General features: G+C 38.4%; 1 long non-coding RNA gene across 2 annotated transcripts in view; it reads left to right on the top strand.

Annotated features, from left to right (window-relative positions):
* Positions 1 to 15,933: 15,933 nt before the first annotated feature.
* Positions 15,934 to 27,162, top strand: part of LOC131506431 (uncharacterized) — a 203,183-nt gene continuing 191,954 nt past the window's right edge. For both annotated transcript variants that reach the window (XR_009258934.1, XR_009258933.1), the window contains exon 1: positions 15,934 to 16,133. This is a non-coding gene — a long non-coding RNA (uncharacterized LOC131506431). The remainder of the gene's footprint in view (positions 16,134 to 27,162) is intronic.

Here is a 27,162-nt window from a genome sequence, read left to right as displayed (position 1 = left end):
TTACAGACATAGAGAAGCATATTCTAAGTTTATATAGAATGACACAGACCCTGGAATAACTAAATTAATCTTGGAAAGAATAAAAGTGCATAGAACTGCTCTACTCCATGCTAAGGCTTTATGATAGTCAAGACAGTGTAGTTTTGGCAGAGGAACAGATACGGGTCAATGGAACCAAACAGAGAAACCAGAGAGAGATCAATGCAAATATTCCCAACTTTATGTAATAAAGTATCTGAATAATATAATAACAAAACTATTTCTTGAAATAGAAAGGGAGAAAGTACACTTCAACTCTATTCAGGCAAGCCTAGCCTTATTATCAAAACAAGGGAATTTCCAAATTTCCACTTCTAGTTATGACTGGGTAACTCATACTATACTTGCCTTCTACTGTAAACATTGGAAAGCAGAAAAAAGAATACAAGGGAACTTTTTTTCCAACTTTGGACAAGAGGCAGTGTAGGATTCATCCTTGAATAAAGGCAAATGCGTAAGGTTCATCCAATATTAATCCAAGCTTTCTCCAAGTAGACACTTTCTAAACCACAGTGCATGGAGGATGAGCAGAGAGCCCAGTGGTTTGGCAGAGCTGAAGAGGCACAAATTGAAATTCAGAGATGCAGAAATGGCTGGAATTTGTTGTAAGGACTCTGGAGAGGGGCCAGCTGAATATAGAGGAGTCTTAGATGTCTGAATGAACGTTCTGCCTAGGTTCTTACTTGAGAACTATCATGTAAATCAGAGGCAAGTCTCTGGCAGGCCTACCAGGGAGCAATTGTTGTGAGACTGGGAGTTGAATGGAGATACGGTCTCTTGGAGATTGAAGTTCCAGTCTGCTCAGAATGGAGAGACCTTGCTGAGATTGTTGGCCATTCAGCGGAGACCTTGGAAAGGCCACACCTTAGGAGGGAGAGCTACAGTCCAGAATGATGGGCACATGCTATGAGTTAGGGCTAAGGAGATCAGCTCTAATAAGGAGAAAAGCTAAATCTAACAATATCAAAAGGATATAATGGTAATTAACTGTCCAAGAAAGAAAGTGTAGTGGCCTTTAAAGAACAGAATATTAGCCAGAGTCCTGATGACATATCATTCCAAGATGTTTAATACGCAAAACCCTATAATTATGAGTGAAACTCAAATGATTAGGAAGAAGTAATAGTTACTAGAAACACAATCCAATATAATCCAGATATTGATATTACCAGATGATATTTTTAAAACTATAGTAAATATGTTCAAGGATTTAAAGGAATAAGTGGCATAATAAGTGAGAGTAATCTCAGCGTGCAAATTGTCAGTGGTCACAAAAAATGTGACAGAGTAAATGGGGGTGGGGAAAATAACATAAGCCATTCCCAAAAGATTATATCACAATGCCACCTTTTTACCTTTCTGTATGGACTGTAGTCACAGGAAATACCTATACTTCCTAGCTTCTTACCTACATATTAATATTGGGAATAAATTAAGTCTGTTTTAAAATTCTGAAATATGGCCAGTACAAAAATATCTGTATAAAGACAGAAGGGGTTAGCTCTAAAATTAATCATTGGACATTTCATGATACTAATATTTATTGATTTTATTATGTACAAAACACTGTTTTAGGAGCTTTCATATATTGATATACACCATCATCGATATTTTATTATTTCCATATTACTTAGAAAAGTTTACTGGGCACCTGAGTGGCTCAGTCAGTGAAGTGTCTGACTCTTGGTTCTGACTCAGGTCTGGATCTCACAGTTCATGGGATTGAGCCCCGCGTCAGGCTCTGCACTGACAGCATGAGCCCGCTTGGGATTCTCTTCCCTCTCTCTGTCTCTGTCTTTCTTTCTGCCCCTCCCCTGCTTGCATGCTCTCTCTCTGTCTCTGTCTCTCTGTGTCAAACTTAAAAAAAAAAAGAAGTTAACTATATTTCTCAATGTAACAGAGCTGTAAGGGGTTGAGAACTTCTTCAAAGCCAGGGTTGTTCATTCCCCAGCCTATTCTTTAATCAATAACCTATAATGTTATTTTCAATCAATTAAAACATAGCCTGTGTTCAGTACATACATTTTTTGAGATATACACAGTGATTAAGAGTGAGATTCAAAATTCTAATGAAGCTAAGTTTAAGTTCTGAACCTAAATTGAAATGTTCATAAAATAGTTTCAATGTCTGAAATCATTTCGGTTTCAAATCTCTTTATCCTATCTTCATACAGTCTATCTCTTTGATGAATAAAGTCATTAGCAAGTAAACATTAGTACTATTACAGAACTGTGAAACATCATAATTTAAATGCCTAGTGAACGCCTAACAAAGTTTGCTTTACTATGTTAAGGATGAGTATATAAGTTATCAAATGTTAAGTACAGACTCAAGCACTTCGAGTAAGGCAACTACTGGGGTGCCTGGGTGGCTCAGTTGATTAAGTGTCTGACTTTGGCTCTGTCATGATCTCATGTCACGGTTAGTGGGTTCAAGTCCCATGTCGGGCTGTCTATTGTCAGCTTGAAGCCTGCTTCAGATCCTCTGTCTCCTTCTCTCTCTGCCCCTCCCCCCCCTCAAAAAAAAAAAAAAAAAGAATAAGAGAACTACGTTCTACAGGTTGGCTTCTATTCTGCCTTTCATTCTCAGGCAATCAAGTAATTAGGTGTGTATGCGTATTTGTGTGATGGTAATGTGTGTAGGTGGATGTGGATGTGCACGCACACGTGGGAGTTCCACAGGTAATGTGGGCTAATACGACAGTGCTCCAGTAGCCAAGACACTTCTAGGGCAAAGAAACTGGAACTTTAGTATCTAGGTGCCCCTGGGTAACCACCTTGGATTATAGGAATTGATCTAGTAGGCTTTTTGGCCAGAGTCCAAAAAGCCCATCCATCAGTGGGATGTCACATTTTTCAGAAGTGAGTTTGTAGTTTTGTATGTTTATTTATTTATTTTGTAACACCACTGAGGCTCTTCAGAATTGAAACTCTTACTACTTTTTAAATGTATTCTGGGAAGTGTATTTAGATGTTCTTTTTCATGTATAGCTTCAAATTGGGTTCAGAAACCTAAGGCAAGGATATTCTGTGTCCTGACCCTTAAAGTTAATGACTTCTAATTAGCCCAGCAAGAAGCTAATGACTTGTAATCACTTGCCAATTGATTCTGAGTATTTGCTTTGTGAAATTAGTCTAGGTGAAACTGGGAAGGCTCTGGCTGGTAGAGAAAAGGCAGAGGGGGATCAGGGTTTAAGAAGTCATTCACAAGGTGAGTTCTGGAAGATATTCAGGGTGATGGGAACCATACATGTGGTCTTTTGCCAATTATTGTAACATCTACGAATGGTGTTATAAAACAGGGTTGCACATATTGGAAACTGTATAATCGAAACCCTGAGAAAATTGTTACCTAATGCCAGTTCTGTGACATTAGTGTTTATCATTTGCATCCATTCAGCTACAAAAAGAAAAATAAGCACACAAAATTATGTATCAGATCATTGATCTGATGAGACACTTTAGTTATGGAGACAGACTTCCTTTGCTTTATTCAAGTTCTTCTATAAGAGGAGAGATGGAACACGTGCAGTGATGAATCGTATGAACCTGTATTAAGAATCTGCTCGTGGCTCAAGCTCTGACTATGCATTGGCCATTGAAAGATGAATGATCAGCAACCCCTTTCTCTAAGAGTTTTTGTTCATGGCTGAGTTTACCCGGTCCCAGATTAACAAATGATCTCTGAGAGTGAGAAACTCTATGACAAAGAAACACTCTACAAGGATATCGGATTCGAAAACGCACATCTAGTCTTTTCAGGTCCTTCATACAAAGCATACGTATATTTTTGTGCCTCTTAAAATTTGCCCGTTAGTAGGCACATTGACTTTCAGACGGGTGACAAAAGACAAAAGAATCTCCATATGAGGAAGATTTGAGGGAACAATGTTGGCTAGCCTCATTTGAATTGCAAGAAATGTTTCAGAGAATATTCAGGAACAGTCCCTACAGCTCCCGCTATGGAATAAGATATCAGGTTTAAGACGAACGCTCTTCAAAACCATTATGCATTAAAGAGAGTGTCTTATGATTAGGGATAATTGGTTGCAGTAGGGTGATAGGTAGCAACTGGAAAAAAATGTCATTATTGGTTACTATTCTTCAAGGTAAGAAAAACAGAAAAGCATGGCATTATAGAATAATTTTTACAACCATGATGTAAAGGGCTGTAACAATAAGGAGAATTTTAAAAATAAAAGAAAGCCAAAAATGCAGTGTTTCAAACGCTAGCCTTTTCTTTTCCCCTTAGTAAATGGTTAAAGAGCAATTGAGCTCTATAGTTTTTTTTTCCAGCAGAGAAAAAAGAAGGTCAGAGTTATCAGCAACACTGGGTATTCATTAAGCCATGGCCCTCTCTGCCTTTGGACGTGGCCAATACCTAATTTCTCCTCAGTCCCACAGCAGAATTGCCCACCGGCTCGTTTACATTTATCTGGCACTCCTCTTTCTAAATGCCTGCCAAAATATCCTACTTAACTACTGTGGCAAGAAAAAATAATCAAATTAGGAGAGTAAGAAAGAATAAGGCCATGTGCAGGTACCTTCTATGCTGGCCTGTCATATTCCCCGGGAGGAAACCCTGAACTGAATTGACAGCCCTGGTCTCAGATCAACCACTATGACTCTGTATGACCTCAGTCAAGCCTTTTGACCTCACCCCTCTCTTTAGGGGTTGAATATGAGTGCTTGTGCTTGAGTGTGTATGTGCAAGCATCTGGATATGGCTAATCAGATGCCTGACACCTCTTAACTTTGACTTTTTGGAGGGAGTATCACTAATTTTTTTCTGTTTTATTTGGTAGTTTTAGTTGATTTTGGTAATTCTGATATAAATATGTATATACATGTACATATCTATGTGTGTATATAAAATGTATACATATTATGTTATATATAATACATTATATATATACATATATATGAATGTGTGTATATATATGCATATATATACACACACACATATATATATATATATATATGTATATATGCACAGCCTTATAGTCACATTTTTTATTGTACTTTTACCAAGTACAAAAGCCAATTTGAGAACCCTTGGAACAATAATCAGAAATGTCTATTTTTTAAGGATTCATGCATCTGTGTGCTCTTAAGGACAGAAATGAAAATAGCAATTCAGCATGGTAACACAGATATATTGGAAAATAAACTCATTGCTTTTCCTTACAAAACAAAACCTGAAATACGACAGAGTTTTACTGTTGTTTTAGACCAGAGGCTGGCACTTCTGGTTTCTCTTCTCATCCCAAAAGCTATCCATCCCCCACCCTGACCCCCCCACCCCCGACCCGCTTTCTATGTGATACTCTATATGATACTATATATGATAGTGTACTCTCTATATGATACTCTATGATACTCTATATGATACTCTCAGCACTGGTAATTCCAAGAGAAGATCTAGTTTCTTTTTTCTTTCTTTAAATGTTTTTATTTAAAATGACAGAGCATGAGCGGGAGAGGAACAGAGAGAGAGGGAGACACAGAATCCAAAGCAGGCTCCAGGCTCTGAGCTGTCAGCACAGAGCCCGATGCAGGGCTCAAACCCACAAACTGTGAGATCATGACCTGAGCCAAAGTCAGACAACTAACCCACTGAGCCACCCAGGTGCCCTGAGAAGGTCTAGTTTCAAGAACACAGGAGAGTTCAACCCCAACAGCTACTTGCACCAGTAAAATACAGTATGTTATCCTGGCAGATAAATATAGAGAATGATCATCAATTGATCTTTCCTCCAAACTGTACAACCCTCCAAGTAAAATGAATAAGGACAAACACTCTTATGCCCCATTAGCATGGGTAAAATGTTTATGTAAAGAATAGCTAGGTAAATGTAAATGGCGGCAAATCACAGACGTAGAATCTTTGCCTTGCTGTTTCCTCTGTCTGGAAGGAAATTTTCTAAGATCTTGGCATGGTTTCTTCTCTCTTATTATTGAGGATTCAGCTCAAATGTCACCTACTAACAATGGCCATTCTTAACTATGCCATCTCACAAAGCACCCCAAGCTCCCTTTCCGCATTACCTTGTTTAGTTTTTTGGCATTTGGATCTTTATTTATTGTGTTTTTTTTGTTGTTGTTATTGTTGTTAGTTGGCTGGCTGTCTCTCCCATTAGCCTCCAAGCTCCATGAGAGCTGAGATCTTGCCTCTGTGATTCACTACAGTATTTCCAATGCCCAGGATAATGCTTGCCATATAGCATCTTCAGATGAATATCTGATCAGTGAATGAATTAAATAAATAAAATGTGTTTACTGTAAAAAATCAGTAAAGAAAAGGATTGCACAAAAATAAAAGGGTGACCAATTGCTAGTCAAGTTCAAGACTAGCATTACATGGAAATATTTGCGTAGTTTACCAGACAATGCTTACTGGCACACTTGAATTTTCAGACCTCAGTATATTAATCTTCCTGAAATTTCACATATAATAGCCATCACATATAAGTGTGGAGAACATGCAAAAAGAACACACAAATAGCAATGACAAATGGGAAGTAGTGAAGTAAAATCAACAAATCTGTGCTTCTCAATGTGACAATGGGCTTACAGTTGATTTCCTAAGTAATTGAACAAGAATCAAGTTGCCCTTTTTTTAACAAATTTGCATATTGAGGCACACTAACTCTATCTTCATTGTAAACTCATGCAAGATAGCAATTATAAATTAAAGTAGATTGCAGCAATAAAAATAAAAATTATAACTCCGTTCCCTCCTGGGCCACCTATGGACAACCAATCAACATAATACAAAACAACAGAAATCATTTCTTTCAGTATGTGTTCTTATTGTGTTACATGCTGTTGCACAATTTGATTTTGAATTCTCATGAAAAGCAAACCCTAAAAAAAGAATGCTTTTTCTTACCCATAAAATCAAAATATGGGTTGTATGTCTCGTAGAGTACTTTTTATGCCTTATCTTTTTGCTATAAAAATGTCATAAATTATATCATTCAAAAACATACTATAATTAAAGGAAATGACTGTTTGGAAAGATTTCAATCAAATCATGTTTCAAGAATATTTGTATGAAACACCTTTTCCCCCTATTTTTAAGTGTCAAATCTGCTGTAAGGCAGAGATTTCCAGAGTAGTTGTGAATGAGAAAAATTCATTTGCAGACTCACAGTGGCTATTCTCACTGTATATAGGATAGAACAAAATCATCTCAATTCATTCTGTATTGTATTAATAAAAACATAGCATATAAAATTATGTTTTTTAACTTGTATATCTTTCCTCGATCTTGCCATTTGGGAAAATTTTTGTTTTAGGTTAGACCCCAGTAGTGAAGATATATGTGATTCATTTTAATATCTGTACCCAAAATATGAAAATTAGATTAAAATATAATAAAATTTTAGGATCAGGATTTCCTTTACCCTGAAAGGTAGTCATATGTGGATAAATGTGGATTTACTAAACTAGATTTTTTTAATGATAACTGAGTCTCTTTTTATAATGTAATATCTTTCAAGTCAGACCATCAAGAAAAATTGATTCTGAAAATCTGACATACTTACGCTGGAAATACATATGATTGCATTGAAGATTTATCATGAAGAACATGTCCTTACATGGTTGAAGGTTGGGGAAAATATTAAACCTGTAGAAGTTAAGTGTCAATTTGTTAAAATCAGTGATACAAATTATGAACTCAATAGAAGAATTCATCGTGAAACAATGTGGAGACACGTTGGTGTACATCCAGGACAAGCCTCCTGGAGCCTCCTAATAAATATTCGGTAATCACGGTGTAACAGCATTTTGAAACATTTTTATAATCCAAAGTTGTTAGAACAATTCCTGAGCCTCTATTTCACTGCACAAAGGAAAATTTCAATTATTTACTCCAAGATGCTTGCAAGCACTAATACCCTGGGGGGTGATCTCTAACCGCTAGTGATTGATTGACTGGTGTCTCAGTTCTGGACAGAAGCGTTTCTAAGTCACGCATTTTACAGCGTTTTGATCTTTATTTATTGTTCTTTTGTTAATTGTCTGTCTGGCTGTCTCTCCCATTAGCCTCCAAGCCCCATGAGAGCTGAGATCTTGCCTCCCTGATTTGCTACAGTATTTCCAATGCCCAGGAAAATGCTTGGCATTCTTGCACAATGAAGATTTAGGTGCGGAATTGTACATATTATAAAATCACCCCTTTGAACTTGTGGGTAATTCACACCATCCGTGTAAATTCGGAAAATTTTATATAAAACAGATAGGACCATGGTGAAATTCAATGTCTGTTGTGTAACAAAATATTATTTGATTGTTTTTAGTTGAGAAATATCCCATTAGTTTTATAGTTTTATTTTTAGTTCAAGTTATTTTGGGGTAAAACTAGATTTTCTAAGTTCTCTTGTGTTTTTCTCAGAATCACTGCTGAGCATAATTTTGCCCCTCTTAATGGAATTGCTGCTAAGGACGTAGTTATTTGAATGATTTATACTTTAAAAAATCAAATCCAGGGGCGCCTGGGTGGCGCAGTCGGTAAAGCGTCCGACTTCAGCCAGGTCACGATCTCGCGGTCCGTGAGTTCGAGCCCCGCGTCGGGCTCTGGGCTGATGGCCCGGAGCCTGGAGCCTGTTTCCGATTCTGTGTCTCCCTCTCTCTCTGCCCCTCCCCCGTTCATGCTCTGTCTCTCTCTGTCCCAAAAATAAAAAAAATAAAATAAAATAAAATAAAAAATCAAATCCAGAAATATTACAATATCACTTTCTCAGGGAACCTTGGTCAAATCCTGAGGAAATATTGACAAAATTATTATTTTTAGATATTAAGGACCAGTAATATGTGTGGAAATCATGCTAAATAATATATGAAAACCCACCCTGTTAAGAATGCTGTGAAAAATTAGTTCGTGGAAAGCCTGGAATAATTTTTATTTATCAAGCTGTTTCCTAACCTCAATCTTTCTTCTCTCCTCTAGTGTTTTGCATATTTTAGGAAAATCCTGATGAGATAAAGCTTAATGAAAACCAGCTCATACTAGAACACAGTCTTCAGTCTATTGGAAAAGACATATGTAAATGATAATTAAGATACAAGCTGTGTAGAAACTATAACCCTCATAGGTTGTTGGCAAGAATAGAAAATGGTGCAGCCAGATCAGAAAAGATTTGGGCAGTTTCTCAAAATGCTAAACATAGAATTATCACATTATCCAGCAATTCCACTCCCAGGTATTTACCCAAGAGAAATGAAAATACACAGCCACACAAACACTTGTAGACAAACACTTATGGCAGCTTTATTCGTAATAATCAAAAGTGAAAACAACCCAAATGTCCATCCACCAATAAGTGAATAAATAAAATGTGATATCCATGCAGTGGAATATTATTCAACAAGCTCAAGAAAATGAATTACTGACGCATACTATAACATGGATCAACCTCTAAAATATTCCAAGGGAAAGAAGCAAGTCACAAAAGACCACATACATTTATCTATTTATACGAAACAATCCAAAATAGCCAAATCTAGAGAGAAAGAAAGTAGATGACTAGTCCCTAGAGCTGTAGGAGAGGAGTAGGTGGGGGTGGGGAAGGAAGATGGAGAATCACTGCTAACGAGTCCAAAGGTTGTGGAATAATTAATAAAAATGTTGTAAAACTAGGTGATATGGTTGCACAACTCTGTGAATATACTAAAAACAAGTGAACTACAGGTTTAAGTAAATGTTACAGCACATAGATTACACATCAATAAAACTATTAAAATACAAGGAGATGTGTCATAATAGAACAATAAAAAGTGGAGTGCTCCTGAAGGATGAAAAGTTGACTGAGTAAGTCCTTGTGAGGAAGGATGAGGGAGGAAATGAAATGTTCAAGTTTTCCTAGAAGAGTAAAGTTTTATGCTGGATCTTGAAGAATAGGTAGAAGTTCTCTGAGTTGAGAAGCTCATGTTAGAGGGACAGAAGCAGAAACCCAGGAAAGAACATAGCTTATCTGAAGGATGATTGAGTAATGAGAGGCTAGACTTATGGGATGGAAGGTAGTTGGATTGGTAGAGAATGCCAGGTAAGGAGACTAAAAAGACGGGTGGAAAACAAGACTGAGAACTCTTTAGGCCATGTTAGGGAATGATATATTTCCTTGTAGATGACAGAAAGCTACTAGAATTTTTGTTAAAGAAAATTAGCATACTTCTTTTTGTTGTATAGAGATAAAATACATCTCTTGAAGGTAAGATTTCCGTCCCTGATCAAAATTGCCTATGGAATCTAGGAATTGGCAAGACACTTCATGGTTTTTACTGCCCAGCAATGGAATCAATGGGAAGAGCAGAACTCTTCCCCTTTTTGCAAAATGACTTAAGTCTGTGGTTTAAGAGGAAACTGACATATTAGAAACATACCTCCCTGGCCACAGATATATCCAATGATAACCCTGAAGCCAAGTAAGGTCAGTAGTAGCCTATCATGATTCTGCCCAAAGTCTCTGACCCCTTGTCATCATTTATTTTTTTCTCTAATTGAGTCTAAGAAATCAGAGTCCCTTTCTGCTTGATGCTAAATCCAAAACAGTAAGTTAACTCAAAAGCTGCGGGTATCTTTACTACCAGCATCACACAAAATATGTGTCTATCAGAACTAAGCAGAGAAACAAAAACTGGTAGCAATGAGGGACCTGGCCATCCATCAGGGCATCCTGATGGCATTCAAATTCATGGCTTTAGCAAGCTCTGAGGCCACACCCCTGCCCTTTTTGTAATTTGGTAACATGAGCTATTAATTTTCCCCTTTGGCTTAAGCTGGTTAAAGTTGAGTTTCTTTCACTTGTAGAAAAATATTTTTAACAATAGCAGAGTTAGCCAGGTTGCCCAGTCACTAGTAGATCCTTGATGACTTATTTGGTGCCAGAATTTATTAGTCATCTGATATCTGTGACCTTCTGATTGAACCTGGGCACTCAACTCAGAAGCAAGAACCAGAAGCATCAGTTCCTGGCCATAGATGTTGTGATATTCTAAATGGACACAGTTACTTTTAGAAAGCCATTTGCAACTAATAATGTAGATCAGAGATACCAAATATCCAGCATGTGTGTATCGACTTTCCCTTGGTACTTTGGCAGCCATGGCTAACTGACCCCAGAGCTATTTCCCTATGCCCTAGAATTCTTCGTGAAAAGCCCACTAGGAAGCCGCTGACAATTAAGTAGAGTTTGCATGAGAAGTAAAATCTACCTGCCAGCCCCGGATTAGGTTAGTGATAGTTATCTTAAATAACAAAATCATTGTGATACCGTTTCCCTCTTCTGCATAAAGGTATGTCCTACTACCCATTTAAGACTGAAGACCTGCTTTCAGGAAATCTATTATTCATATATGCCACAGAGTCAGTTTAAGCGAGGAGTCACCTTTCTCAGTGTATATGCATTTTAATCCTTTACTACAAACATTGGATGAAAGGATTTCCTTTTGGTGATAAAGAATTCCAGGCATCTGAGAGCAAATGGAAGAGTTATTTCAGGAAGACTTTTTCCCAGAGCCCCTGAAAGCCCACCATGTGTTTGGAGCTAATCCTCCTTTGTCAGAAGTCACACTGTGTATATTCCGCTCACCAGGCCCACTCTAGGCAAAGAGAGAAAGTCTGACCTGGTTCATTAACATAAAATACATAAAGGCAAAGGCTGCACACACTTCATTTTATAGATTAGTTCAGAAGTCTGTCAAACCTTATTTGAATATATTTCAATACTCTGTAGACCCAAAGTTAAACAGTGGTATATAGTTTTCTATCTGCTATATTGTCTCATTCCTCTTAGCCAAGGTAGTGGTGGGGGAAAATCAGCCAGCTGTTTCTAAAATCTAAGCTCCTGAATCCTTGCAACAACTGTTTAGGGGGCTGTTCCCTTGTAAAAACAAACACACAACACACACGTATGCATGCATAAGCCCCCCTCCCCACATATCCACAAACAAAGGAGATTATGACAAACTAAAGAAACCGTACTAATATAATACACCTACACATGTAATGCCAAGGGCAGAAATTCAGAAAGCGTGCATGGAGGGAAAACCTTGTCTCCTTCCTCCCCTCTTGAAGTAGTCCCACTGTTCTTTGTTTCTTTTCAAGATGTTCAGAACAATGAGCGGTCTGAGGTTCAATCCAAACTAGAAGTGAACTAGAAGTTAGAAGTTTGCTTCTAGCAAACTAGAAGCACACCACAGTTTCACATATTCTGTCAAAAGCCGTGAGACCCATAGACGGAGACAAAGGACTTTATTACTCAAGAAATATCAGTAGCCAAAATATCAGCATTGCCTTCCTCCAGTTCTATGAACAAAACTCCCAAAGGGCAACTCTAAGTGGGTCAGGTGATATTTGTACCTGCAATGGGTTGTGTTAAAGAAGATCCCTGAGCCTAGGGAACTCAAATCTTTTATAATGGATAGCAAACCTGTCTGCTCATGTGTTCTAGAGGAATTACATTATATTATATCACATATCATGTGCTATCATTATTAGGAAACCCTGCCTCTGCTTTAGAGAGAGACACTGTATCTCCCAAGGTTGTTAGCTATAAAAAAAAATTCCTTGAAAAAAATAGCACAGAAAAACAGCAGTCACTGCCTCTGATCACAAGACATGTAAAAACAAGAGACACATGGAAATTGATCTCCCAGCAGATGGGTACAACAAATTATTTGTTGGTCAATAAGGTTTTGTTCCTATTAAAAGTAATATAAGTGAAATTAAACTAATAGTGATGAATAGATTTCATGATAAAACTTTTCACTGAGATTTTTTTGAGAGTAATATTAATAACTGTCATATAACTTGGAGAAACACTGTCAATATATACATTCAGAAAACACTCAAATTTCAAAAGGAAATAGTTGCCATTTTATCCTCATTTTATTTGAAAAGTGGTACGCACATTGAAAACAGGAAAATTTTATGTCTAGAAGAACAGCTTCATCTATCTAAAATCAATCATTTAAAGATGGTGTAGTTCACATTGGACATTGGTTTGCCTTTGTAACAAATGTGCAAAACATATGAAAATTAATTGCGTGTGACCCAGGACATCAGTTTTTACTTTAGATAAAATATAAAATTGACTAAAATAAACATCATCTATATGCCAAAAATGATCTCACTTCAGATTTTATAATCAAAATCTGTAATCAAGTAGTAGTTTAAAACTATGGTATTGCTAACTAGAAATAAGATTTGACACACACTCCCCTGTAATGTTTAATCAAGTGATTGAAGTAATTCCGATGTTTTGACTGTAAATTTGCTAGATTTGTAAAATGCCACTACCCACACACACGACTCACATAGACGCTTTGCTCACAGTTCTGGCGCAAGCCGTGATCCCATTTCCAGGCTAATTTCTGCTTATGAAGGACCTTTAGCTCTTACCCTGCGCACAAATTGAGCCTTGCCTACCCTGATGGTTGTAAGATTATATCCTTTTTAGTTTGCCACTTCATGTAGGGGACCCCAAACAAGACAGGCATTTTGAGGAGTTGCCACAGAATTAATACACATCATTTGAGTTGTATGCCAACCATTGATCCAGCATGAACTTGATCCAAGATCACACCTGATGGGCTTGAGACTGGATCGAACCTCTTGCACCACCTGAGTTCCATGCGATTATGACAGTATCCATGGTTCCAGGGCTCTAAATATACCACACACTAGTATTTTCCTATGGTTCCAGTGCTCTTGATTTGTCTATTATTTTCTAAACATAAGTTTGAAGGACCGTATATCAGGTTATTATAGTTCAGTTGAAGGCTTTTGCAGTAGCAAAGTTGCCTTCCTTGAGAGTGAGCCTATATAAGTAGATGTTCAAATATTTCCTCTCTGCCATTCTCCTTGCTTGTATATTGCATGGTACGCCTGAATGTTACGCATTAATGTTTCACTTGTCATCAGGCTGGCCTGTGCCTTGTACTAACATTTCCTTTATTCTTCCATCACTGCACATAAATCTTCACCCTGTCCGTTTCAAGTTATTCTCTGGGAGCGTGGCTCCCTGATCAGCATGCCCTCCACCCTTTAGTAAGGGTTGGTTCAATGGTATCTTTAACATGTTAAAAACACTGTTACAGCATGCAGCATAATGACCACTTGTGTTTTTTCTCTATTTCATGTCTGAGCGGCAGAGTGTACAATGAAGCCTGTAAATATGATACAAGTTTGTATTTTTCTTCAGTGTAAAGCCATAATTAGCTTGTTTCTTTTATAAAGTGTAAAATGAACAAGATGGATTAGAGTGCTTGCTTCAAGTAATTATGTAATTAAGATGTGTGTGCGCCGCTAAGTGAATTCATAAGATTTAGGAAATTCGTTTCAAGTATAACTAATGCACAGTAAGAAATGCTTTAATTTTTAAAATCGCAACAAACTTTTTTCCTTAACCTGCCAAATTAGACTTTATCACCATGTTGACCTACAAATTTTCCTGTTTATATTTAAAATTCAGGTGGCATAGAAATGAACCAGAAAGGTTCATGATCAAGTCTGAAAATCTGAATTACCTAAAGGGCACTTGTTAAAAATTACCTCAATGCACTTACTGGAACTAATAGTCAACAGCTTGGATTTTATGTACTTCTCACTTTTAAGAGCTTGCTATGAATTAAATCTGTATAACCTGACAATAACATTATCTGATCATTCAAAATTAATTACACTGCTGCACATATTCTGCAGAAAGCTAAATCAATATGAAATTCAAAAGTGCACAACAGGCTTATTTGCTTCATAATGCATCTATTTACTTTTTTAAATTATAGCATTGTGAGTTTTGAAATTAACCATCACTCCATCCTAATTTGTCTTACATTAACACCTAGACAGAATCAATCGGAAATGAACAGAGAATTTGTTCATTCAACATTTATAACCACCATTCAATAATTCATATCTAATGAACCAGACAATATTCTAACTTGTGTTATAATTATATTTGTACCTGCTTTATATTATCTCTGGACTCTATCTTATCATCATCAGCCAAACCACCTAGTACAGTACATTGAACATGGATATACACATATTTACTGAAGGAAGGGATGGGAAGGAGACATGAAAAGGTAAAAAAATGAGTGGAAAGGGGGAAGGGAAGACAGCCTTTGGATTTTTATTATTTTACATATATTCAGAAGTTAAATATAAGCATAATTACAATGGGCGAGGCTATTATGAAAGATCCCAATGAACACAGCATTTTGACTTTTGCAGTGAGATCATTAAAATTATTTTGACCCTTCCGGGTAAAATTTACTTTTAGAAGAAGTTGAGACTATGATGGTTAGTACTTTAATGTCGGGAATAAAATTAGTAGAATATTTTCTGGTTTTAACTCTGTAATATTTTGCAAAGGTATTTTATTTTCTGTAAAATAAATATCTTTAAATATGCTTATGGTTTATAAACACTATAACTAAATCATACTTTCCACAAATATGAAACCATTCTAACACCATTTTCAAATACTTTTACCCAGATTTGACTTTTAAAAAGTAATACAAAGACCAGTATTTTTACTGATATGATCAAGGTCTTTAGTAATTATGGATTTTCACAAGATATTTTTTTATTTTTGACTCCTAAGATTTCAGGTCATCAAAATAGGAACACGTTCTTCCTTTCTCTTAACTTCGAAGCTCTCCATCTTTCTCTTTCACTTTAACTCCAGTTTGGAAATGGTATCTTGTGGTTAGCCTCAAGGTGAGCAATGTCCTCGTAGCTTCACCTTGAATTTACCTTATGCTGACCTTATTTAATACACTGTCATCTCCTCCACACTTCAAATGGCCCCATCTGTCTCATTAACATTACAGTTCAAAAGTAGCATTAATTTCACCTAAAACTTAACTTAAACTCCCCAACACTAGTTCCCCTTTATCTGCTGATTCCCTTGACGCAGTTTCAATGACCCGAGATCAACCGCGGTCTGAAAGCGGAAGACCCTCCGTCTGACGAATCCTCAGAAGGTGAATAGTAACCTAACTTTACGCAGCAAAGGCCTACGTCACTCGCCTCACTTCCTCTCCTCAGTCGTGGGCGTTTTGTCGTTCGCATCCTCACAAGGGTGAGTCCATGCAATACACTGTAATATTTTGAGAGAGGGAGGGAATATGTTCACATAACTTTTATTACAATATATTTTCATAATTCTATTTTATTGTTAGTCGTTTTTTTTTTTTTTTTTTTTTTTTTTTTTTTACCGTGCCTCATTCATAAGTTAAACTTTATCATAGGTAAATATGGATGGGAAAAACCAGTATACCTAGGGTTTAGTACTGTCCACAGTTTCAGGCATCCCTGTGGCGTCCTGGAATGAAGGTGTCCCCCACGGGAAGGGGGGGCGTCTACTGTATACTTATCCCTCATCTTCCTCTTTGGGTCTATGGCATCTATACCCCTAGTAACAGATGCTTGAAAGAATCCTTGACCCTGCTTAATCCCTCTGAGCGGTGACAGCCAACTTGTTCTCTGAATTCTTGTGGCGTTAGCCTTTTCTTAGAAATGAATGGGAACCACACACTGGGAGTCTTGTGATGCTTTAAGGTAAGAACATATTCACTCACGAATTGCTTCCGGTTTTAAGATTGTTAGATGGATTTTTGGCAAGAAGGAGCGATGCCAAAAGGAGAGAGATGCCAGAAGGAGAGATTTAAAAGCAAAGCCCCGGAGGGGCGCACCCGGTGGCTCAGCCAGGTAAGTCTTCGACTTCGGCTCAGGTCATGATCTCACGGTTCGTGGGTTCAGGTCCAGCCTCAGGATCTGTGCTGACAGCTCAGACGGTGGAGCCTGTTTCAGATTCTGTGTCTCCTTCTCTCAGACCCTCCCCTGCTCGCGCTTTGTCGCTGTGTCTCTCTAAATAAATAAGCAAACAAACATGAAACAAAATGTTTAATAAGTAAATAAAAGCGAAGTCCAGGAATTGTGATATGACCTGGGACCTTGTATATCAAGTGACTTCACTGGTCAGGTAAATACAGTTTTGAGAAGTAGTATCATACTCCAGAGTCAGCAGCAGGAAGCCACAAAGCCCTCTTGCGTCTCCACCAGGATTTACACATGTTCCTGACGAGAGAGAAAACTTGATACCCTTTTGAGGTACACCATAAACTAGTGAAAATGTCAGCCATAACGTTACACGTTTTTCTCGGCCGTCTTTCAGGCCTCACTCGTGAGCTGTTGATTCTTGACCAATGTGTTACAGATGATAAATATTTATCCCTAAAAGGAGTCTCTTCCAAATAGTTCGGATTTTCTATCCTTTTCCAGCATCTTATGGGGAAACTAGATTTCTAGGATTCTGGTTGTGGCCAAATTTCATGAGGTCATCTGTAACTAGTACAGTGCACAAACCTGATGTGTGGGATGCTTATCACAAAGCAAACTTGTTTGAATTCTTATGTTCATTGAGTTTTCCAGGAATCTATTTTACCTTACTCTTGGGTTAAGCAAAAAATAAAAATAAAAAACAGTTCCTTTATTTTCTGAGCATTTTTAGAGTCCAATGGTGACCTAAGACACAAAATACACAGTAATTTTTTTTAATAGAATGTTTGGTTCTATGAAGTAATCAACACTTTGATCTTCATTCAAAGATAATCCTTCTCTGTCATGCAGCTGAGGAAAAAGAAATCAGTTTCTTTCCTTCTCCCCTCCTTTTATTTTTAAGTTTATTTATTTATTTTGACAGAGAAAGCATGAGCAGGGGAGGGGCAGAGAGAAGGGGAGACACAGAATCCGAAGCAGACTCCAGGCTCTGAGCTGTCAGCACAGAGCCCCGACGCAGGGTTTGAACTCACAAACCGCAAGATCATGACCTTAGCTGAGATCAAGAGTCAGACCTTAACTGACTGAGCCACCCATGTGCCCCTCCCCTCCTTTCCTTTTTTTTTAAACTTTTTATAACGCTTATTAATTTTTGAGAGACAGAAACAGAGAATGAGCGGGGGAGGGTCAGAGGGAGAGGAAGACTCAGGATCTGAAACAGGCTCCACGCTCTGAGAGCACAGAGCCCGAGGTGGGACTCAAAGTCAGATGCTTAACCGACTGAGCCACCCACGTGCCCCTTCCCTCCTTTCTTAATAGCTGCTGCTTCTATGCCTCCAGGTGTGGGGCAGCAGGGACTGAAGGTAGGAAGAAGGAGCAGGAAAATCCTTAATGAACAGGTCCAGTGCTAAATACGTTTCATTCTCTGAGTCTGGAAATTGTTCGAAGAGGTCTCTCTCCTCTTTGCATGTTACTAGGTTATTTGAAGACTCCCAGCTTTTTTTCTTTTTTTTTTAAATTAAAAAAAAAATTTTTTTTTAATGTAACGTTTTATTTATTTTTGAGACAGGGAGAGACAGAGAATGGGGGAGGGTCAGAGAGAGAGGGAGACACAGAATCGGAAACAGGCCCCTGGCTCTGAGCTGTCAGCACAGAGCCCGACGCGGGGCTCAAACTCACGGACCGCGAGATCATGACCTGAGCCGAAGTCGGCCACTTAACCGACTGAACCACCCAGGCGCCCCTCCCAGCTCTTTTTCAACGTTTTTTTTTTTTTTTTTTTTTTTTATTTATTTTTGGGACAGAGAGAGACAGAGCATGAACGGGGGAGGGGCAGAGAGAGAGGGAGACACAGAATCGGAAGCAGGCTCCAGGCTCTGAGCCATCAGCCCAGAGCCTGACGCGGGGCTCGAACTCACGGACCGCGAGATCGTGACCTGGCTGAAGTCGGACGCTTAACCGACTGCGCCACCCAGGCGCCCCTCCCAGCTCTTTTTCTATTTCTCCCTCCATCTATCAGTGAGGATCTCTGACTTACAGTTCTTCTCTATTCTGGCCACTTAGTTCTTTGGTAGCTTTTTGGAAGTTTGGGGTCTAGCTCCAGCATTTCTCTCCATGAGTAGCTCCATAGGGCTGTGGGGAGTGGGGACAGAGCAGGAGGAAAGTAATTAAACCATACACAATCTAATCACTTTTTTCCCATCTTGTTCTTGTTATCAGCCAACTCAGGCTTTGGGTAGGAAGGGGACTGTAAAAACACATGCTCAGATGAGACATTGAGAAAGCAAGAAGCATAAAGGAAGGTTAGATTGTCCCTGTAGAAGAATTATTTCCACTCAGCCTATGAAAAAGAAATAATGTGGTTTAAGTTTTAGATGCACGAATTAATTAAACATCCATTGTATTTCCTAAAGACTCTGAGAATCCGAGTCTATTAAAAAAAATTCTAGAATAATTTTCCCTCTAGCAGTAGAAAGTTAGTTTCCGCCTTTTTTTTTTTTTCTTTTTCAGTCTGTCTTATAAAGCAGTAGCAAAGCGAAAAGCCGAAATGTTTTGGTTCTATCCATATTCGTCCATGGCTGTGTAGAACTGACCTAACTTACTTACTGGTAGAATTCAGTCTCGCCTCCATTCTGTCTGTTACATGGCATTTTAAAGCTGAAATTGCCTAAGACCTTTAATTTGACTTCCAAGCAACAGTTGGGAAAATCCCACAATGGCAAAACATTTTGGCAGCAAGAATGGAAAAGTGAGCTTTGTCAGGACAAAAGGACAGACCTCACCCCTGAAAGTAATCAGACACTTTTCAAAGAAGGTTTCATAAAGTCAAAGCATGTACTAGCTGGATAGAAACTCCACACCAACCAATTCTCTTAGAAGGTTAAAATTACACCAATTCAATATGAGAGCTTTCAGTGCAGTTTTGATATTGAAGTGTGATACTTAATTCAGTGGGAAAGAATTCTCTAGTATAATTAAATCCAAAGCTCTGGTGAATGTGAAATGTAAAAAGGACATGTGGTTACCCAAGCATTGTGACACAGAGAATATGTTTGTTCATCAAAATTGTTCAAGATATTCAGGAGTAAATTGATGATAAGTGATTTGTCCACCAAAGTAAGGGGCAGGGAAGGAGGTAGAAAGAAGACCGGGAAAGGTGAAAGGAGTACAAGAAAACTAAAGCATTTAATCTCCTTCTATAATTTTTTCTTTGCTTTTAATATAAATATTCAAAAGCCTGACACTGCTTTTCCATGGTGTTCCCAGAAACAAATACTTAAAAAGAAAAACAAATCCAATTGATTTTAAATTGCTGAACACTAAATTGTCAATTCAGAACAACTTCTAGGGGAAAAATAAAATTAGACGCTAACGTGAGCATGCATGGCCTCTGTGTCTTGTGAAGCTGCAACCAGCCAAGGCCACTGAACCCTCGTTAACCAGGGATAAGATGTAGCCCATCAAGGCCATTAAGCAGCATGACACAGGTCCAGAAGACTGCAGGCCTGGATGGGAACTACTTATGCTCCATCTGATGGTAGATATTATTTGATTACTGCTGTGAAATTTGAATTTATATGTCCTCTCCTCTGTCTTCACGTCATCGATTTCTTTATACCCATGCCTATTTCTCTGTATCATACAGTATCTATACTGTCAGCTTACAACAGCCTATACTCATGCAAAGTCAACGATATTATTAGTTAATATAATAATTGCTAATTATTTTTATCAGGCTCACAACACAACCTAAAATCTTTATGTTTTAATAGGGAAAAATAGGAGCCCTAGCATGTTCCATTAACTCACCCAAGGCCATTGTTTATCCAGCTAGAAAGTGTCAAAGTCAGAAATTGAATATAGGTCTTACTTAATCAGAGCCCAGGCTCAAAACACCACTGCTTTTTACCTTTCCCCCTGTAGGGTCGGCCTTCATTTGCAATGCTCCTCCAGCCTACCTGTCGAAAGTGAAGTGTTCTCTCATTTTTTTTTAAAGCTTATTAGTTTATTTACTCTGAGATAGACAAGACAGCACAAGTGGGGGAGGGGCAGAGAGAGAAAGAGTGAGAGAGAATCCCAAGCAGGCTCCATGATGCCAGCACAGAGGGCCAGCACAACGCAGGGCTCAAACCCAGGAACCAGTGAGATCATGACCTGGCCCGATACCAAGAGTGGATGCTTAACCAGCTGAGCCACCCAGGAGCTCCCTAAAGTGCTCTCATAAATCAATACTTACTATAGTATTTATTCCTGAATCATTTGGCCAACTTTCATTGTCCACCTAATGAAAGGCATTTAAAAAAATTTTTTTTAATGTTTATTTTTGAGAGAGAGAGCGAAAGACAGAGCATGAGTGGGGAAGGGGCAGAGAGGGAGAGAGAGAGAGAGAGGGAGACAGAATCCAAAGCAGGCTCCAGGCTTCGAGCTGTCAGCACTGAACCTGATGTGGGGTCGAACTCACCCACTGCAAGATCACCACCTGAGCCAAAGTCAGACACTTAACCGACTGAGCCTCCCAGGCACACCAGAACAGCATTTTTAAAGATCTACCCAAATATCTAGAAAGGCAAGCCCTTGTCCCTCAACTTTCCATCTGGCTGCATTGGGGGCAGCTGGACAGGTGAAATACTGAAGACTAGATTTTCTCTCATGTTACACAGTGTGAACAACTTTTAACTCCACCCAAGTGAATAGAAAGACCAGCTTCTCTTGTAGTTTCTTTCCTGTTTTGGAACTGTGACGTGCACACAAATACATACCCTGGGAAGATGGCAATGACAATGCTAAGTAACAAGACAGAATAGAAAGCTCTTGTATACAATTGATGTACATTTATTTTTTAATTTAAATTCCCTATTTGTATGCCAGATCTAACTCAAATCCCTCTTTGATAATTATATGGAGAATAACATATATGTCTGCACCGGCAACATCTATTAACGAATTTAATTTCCAGCAATCAAATAAGCAATCTTCCTCAAAATATCATAAAAAAAAAATCTAGTTGTCTTGCCTTAGGCATTTCATTAACTGATATCCACAAATAAACTCACATTTTTTTAAATGTTTTATTTATTTTTGAGACAGAGAGAGACAGAGCATGAACAGGAGAGGGGCAGAGAGAGAGGGAGACACAGAATCCGAAACAGGCTCCAGGCTCTGAGCGGTCAGCCCAGAGCCCGATGCGGGGCTCGAACTCACAGACCACGAGATCATGACCTGAGCCGAAGTCGGACGCTCAACTGACTGAGCCACCCAGGCGCCCCTAAACTCACATCTTTAGAATTTTTATAAACTTTATTTGCAATATATGTTTGAGTCATTTTTCTTCGAGACCTAAAATAATCTTAAGTACTTGTTGTCTTTCTGCCTATAGTGCCGATTGCCCTCCTGTCAAAATCAGAAAGTCCTTTTACTCTGTGTTAGGCTGCCACCCAACTCTTGTAACCAAAATCCTGGGGTTCCTAAAACATCAGGGGAGTGGCGTGAAGTTGCCCTTTGAGGTAATGCGCACACACTTTGGAGTCATCTGTCTCTGATCTTCCCTCCCCTCTGCGCCCCCACCCTCTGCTTTCCTCCCGCTGTAGTTGCAGTTAAATATCACCTGGCATTTGTATGACGTTACCAAGGTTGCAATATTGTGAATGCCATCTAAGGAGTTTCCATATTTCGCAGCTCCCCTGTGGATTAGCTCCCATCCCTGGGAAGTGTGGCCACCTGGCTCTGTTCCCTGTGTCACTAATAGGTGACCCTCATCGCAGTGGAGGAAGTCAGGGCTGCCTGGAGAAAGTGACTCTGTCTAGGATGGGATAAAATAACAATCATGACCTGTGATACTGATAATTACATGCAGTACTCGTTGAGAACTTACTGCATGTCAAACAGTGTGCTAAATTCATTGCTTCCTCACAGGAACCCTGTAAGATTATTGCCCTTAGATTTTTGAGAAGCAAGAAGCCAAGGCACAGAGAAATGCAGGCATTTGCCCAACATCGCACATGAACACATAGCATAGGGGAGATTTTACGCCCAGCAGCCCAACTACAGAGCCTGCTTTCCCGGCAGTATTGCAAACTGCCCATGGTAGTTCGGGTGGACAATACTGAGAAGGCAGAGTGGTGGGCTATGAAGCAAACGAGGACGGATGAGCTTTCTAAATGAACACCGTTCAGTATGTCCCGGATTCCACCGTTGTTTGAAACGAATAAAAGTCAGCGTGAAGGGGACATCAGGGATGGATGCTTTCAAGACTGTACATTCATTTTACTCAATCTAGGTGCATAAGAATACAGATGGCTGCATAATTTAAGCCAGTCTATGTAAATGACTGGCAAAATAGCTAGAGCCCTTGGCCTTTGGGAAAATTGCCAGTGTGGTTCCAGATGCTTAGAAGATGTGCTCCCTGGACTAAGCCAGGCAGGGTCCCTTAGGTGAATTAGCACCATTCTGTGAATCATGCCCCAAACATGTAGGCTGTGTACTGTATTTTTATTTATTAAGCAACCATGAAAGACAAAGCTGCAGAGAATTCCCAAAGCCCCGATAAACAATGGAAGACAGCCCAACTGTTGTTTTGTTCACGCTTCAGTTTTCCCACATGCCCCTCTTCTTCTCAAACTGCAGAATTACTATTCATCCCCAAGTTGACTTTAACGAAATGTGGTAATCTGTAGGGATCGTTTTCTTTTAGGAGCAAATAGCAATGAAGCTTGCTATTTAAATCTCCTTTCCATTGATGCACTTGAGTATTTAAATTGCACAGTTAAAAGTAATGAGCACTTAGTATCGTTTTCTGCCTGCATCAAACTGCTCTCTTCCATTATGTAAGAGAAGGTATTTCATTCTGAGCTTCTCAAATGAAATGGAGAGAATAGGAGAAAATTTTTACCTGTTTTTCTTCTGTATTCTCTTGATTCCTTGGTTCTCCCAAGTCTTAGCCCAACCTCTTTTTGATACTCGCATGCTTTCTTTAAATAATAAATAGCTCTTTGAAGCTGTCTCAGCAATAATGTCTTCTGCCTGCTTTTAAAAGAGCTGTCAAAAATTAGTAAATCCACGACATAAGTGTTTTATCTATCATACCTTCTTATTAGCTTCTTCTGCTGTGAAATTCTTTATAAAACGGTAAAGATGTAATTAGCATATTTCACTTGTAGCGCAATGTGTGACTTGATGTTTTGCCAAGGCACTGATCCCCAGTCGAAGGTGTCACAATGAAAAATAAGGCTTTAAAAATAAACTTGCTGATGTTCAGTGACCCAGGTTTTGGGGTCTAACCGTCACCCAACAGTTACTTCTCAGTGCTATCAAAGATTTATCATCAGAAATCTCCATTGACATACAATGTCTATTTTTCAATTAGATTGTGCTTTTTCCTCCCTCCTTGGGCTGTCTTAATTGAAACACAAGGCAGTCAAACGGCTCATCCAGAGTCATGCCCTGAGCCAGTGGCTCAGTTTGTAATGAACGGTGTCCATCTGGCTGGCAGTCTGTTTTCCGTCCTGCTCCCCACCACCCGAGCCTCCCTCAGCTGGTCTTCCTCACTCTGTCAGTGACCAACGGGAGGCAACACACTTCATGTTACTTTGCCTATGAAAAATGATATCTACATTTAGAATACGAAAAATGATATCTACATTTAGAATACGCCAGATCTCTTCATACCCAAGGGAATCCAACCTTTCACCTACCACCCTCCTCGTACCTGTCTCTGGTGACTTGATGCTGCACTAGACTGTTTTTCTTATAAGAATGTACTTTTTTTCTTAAAAAAGAAAAACCAAATATAAATCCAACAGTAACTCACTGTTTTTTGAAATAAACTCGTTTATGGAAATTGAAATGACAGCACAAGTAAATATTTGTGAGTTATTTTTTAACAAGAAAGTATGAAATCTTGTTGAAAATGATGTTCAAGTAATTTACCAAAACTGGGTGTCTAATTTTAACATCTGAGAGGGTACTTTCAGATGCAGGGAGGAGAAAGTCTCTCAACTTTTCCTTTGTAACTTGTTAAAAAATAAATTCACGTTGTAACTTAATTATTTCATCACATTATTTTATATTATATCAAAATACATGCCAAACGTGTACAATATATAATATTTAAAGAATGATAAGACAGATACTCATTTAGCCACCATTGTATATTATCAATAACTTTGCTTTTCCATTATGTTGAATTTATTAATAATAACGTAAACATATTAGTATTCCTAAGTGATATGTTATTTAGTTTGGCCTGATTTCCCTCTTATAATACCACATATGTATGTAGATTTGTGTGCATGTGATATTCTTTTGTTGCTCAATATTATCCTTTTGACTTGAATGCATGTTTAAATATTTGACTCTCTTTTGTTCTTAATTTTTTTTTATGTTTAATTATCTTGAGAGAAAGCACAAGCAGGGGCAGGGCACAGAGAAGGAGAGAGAGAAACCCAAGCAGGCTCCACACCCCCAGAGCAGAGTCCCACACGGGGCTCGAATTCACAAACTGAGATCGTGACCTGGGCCTGGGCCGAGATTGAGTCTGGCACTTAACCGACTGAGCCACCCAGGCGCCCCCGACTCTCATTTGTTGTTACAAGACATTGATTTGCTTCCAGGTTATTGCTCTTGTGAAAACATAGCTATGAACATTTTATTGTGCATTTTCTTGCTGCATATAGGCAAGAGATTCTTTAGAGTACATTCTCAAGAGTGGAATTGCAGTGTTTTTAGGTAATGTGTGTGTTTACCTTTACTAAGTAGAGCCAAATTGTATCCCAGAGAACCACTGATTAATGAGAATCCCAATCTTTAGAACAATTCTAGTTTTAGACTTTAAAATTTCTCCTAGTAGGTTGAGTGTCAAATGGCAACTAATTGTGATAATACCTTTATACCTATGATTTTTTAATTTTTTTTAAAGTTTTTATTTTATTTCCATTTAGTTCACGTACAGTGCTACATCAGTTTCAGGTGTAAATACAGTGATTGAACAACTCCATACATCACCCGGTGCTCATCTCGGCAAGTGCACTCCTTAATCCCGTTACCTAATTAACCCATCTCCCACCCACCTCCCCTCTGCTAACCATCCATTTGTTCTCTATAGTTAAGAGTCTGTTTTTTGGTTTGTCTCTCTCTCTCTCTCTCTCTCTCTCTTTTTCTTTTGTCCCTTTACTTGTTTCTTTGTTTCTTAAATTCCACATATGGGTGAAATCATATGTATTTGTCGTTCTCTGACTGAGTTATTTTATTTAGCATTATACTCTCCAGCTCCATCCATGCTGTTGCAAATGGCAAAATCTCATTCTTTTTTATGGCTGAATAATATTCCATTATATATGTATATATACCACTTCTTTTTCCATTTCCTAATTGATGGACACTTGGGCTGCTTCCATATCTTGGCTATTGTAAATAATGCTGCTATAAGCATAGGGGTGCAGGTATCCCTTTGAATTAATGTTTTTGTATTATTTGGATATATACCCAGTAGTGTAATTGCTGGATCATAGGGTAGTTCTAATTTTAATTTCTGAGGAACCTCCATACTGTTTTCCACAGTGGCTGAACCATTTTACATTTCCACCAACAGTGGAAGAAGGTTCCTTTTTCTCTACACACTTGCCAATACTTGTTGTATCTTGGGTTGATTGTAACCATTCTGACAGGTGTGAGGTGATATCTCATTATAGTTTTTATTTGCATCTCCCTAATGGTAAGTGGTGATGAATCATGGTCTGTTGGCCATCTATGGGTCTTCTTTGGAGAGATGTCTATTCATGTCTTCTGTCCACTTTTTAATTGGATTATTTGTATTTTGGGTGTTGAGTTTTATAAGTTCTTTATATACTTTGGATACTAATCCTTTATTGGATATGTCATTTGTGAATATCTTCTCCCATTCCATTGGTTGCCTTTTAGTTTTCTTGATTATTTCCTTCACCATGTAGAAGCTTTTTATTTTGATGTATTCCCAATAGTTTATTTCTGCTTTTGTTTCCTTTGCTTCAAGGGACCTATGTAGAAAAATGTTACTATGGTCAATGTCAAAGAACTTACTGCCTGTGTTCTCTTCCAGCATTTGTATGGTTTCAGGTCTTACATTTAGGTCTTTAATCCCTTTTGAGTTTATTTTTTCTATGATGCAAGAAAATGGTCCCGTTTTATTCTTTTGCATGTAGCTGCCCAGTTTTCCCAACACCAGTGGTCAAAGAGACTTTTACCCATTGCATGTTCTTGCCTTCTTTGTCATTTAATTGACATATAATCATGTATTTATTTCTGCACTCTTTGTTCTGTTCCACTGATTTATGTGTCTATTTTTGTGTCATTGCCAT

The sequence above is a fragment of the Neofelis nebulosa genome, chromosome 3, assembly GCF_028018385.1.
Source record: "Neofelis nebulosa isolate mNeoNeb1 chromosome 3, mNeoNeb1.pri, whole genome shotgun sequence".
NCBI classification, from domain to species: domain Eukaryota; kingdom Metazoa; phylum Chordata; class Mammalia; order Carnivora; family Felidae; genus Neofelis; species Neofelis nebulosa.
The sequence above is the reverse complement of the archived record's forward strand: the minus strand, read 5'-3'. Positions and strand labels throughout refer to the sequence as shown.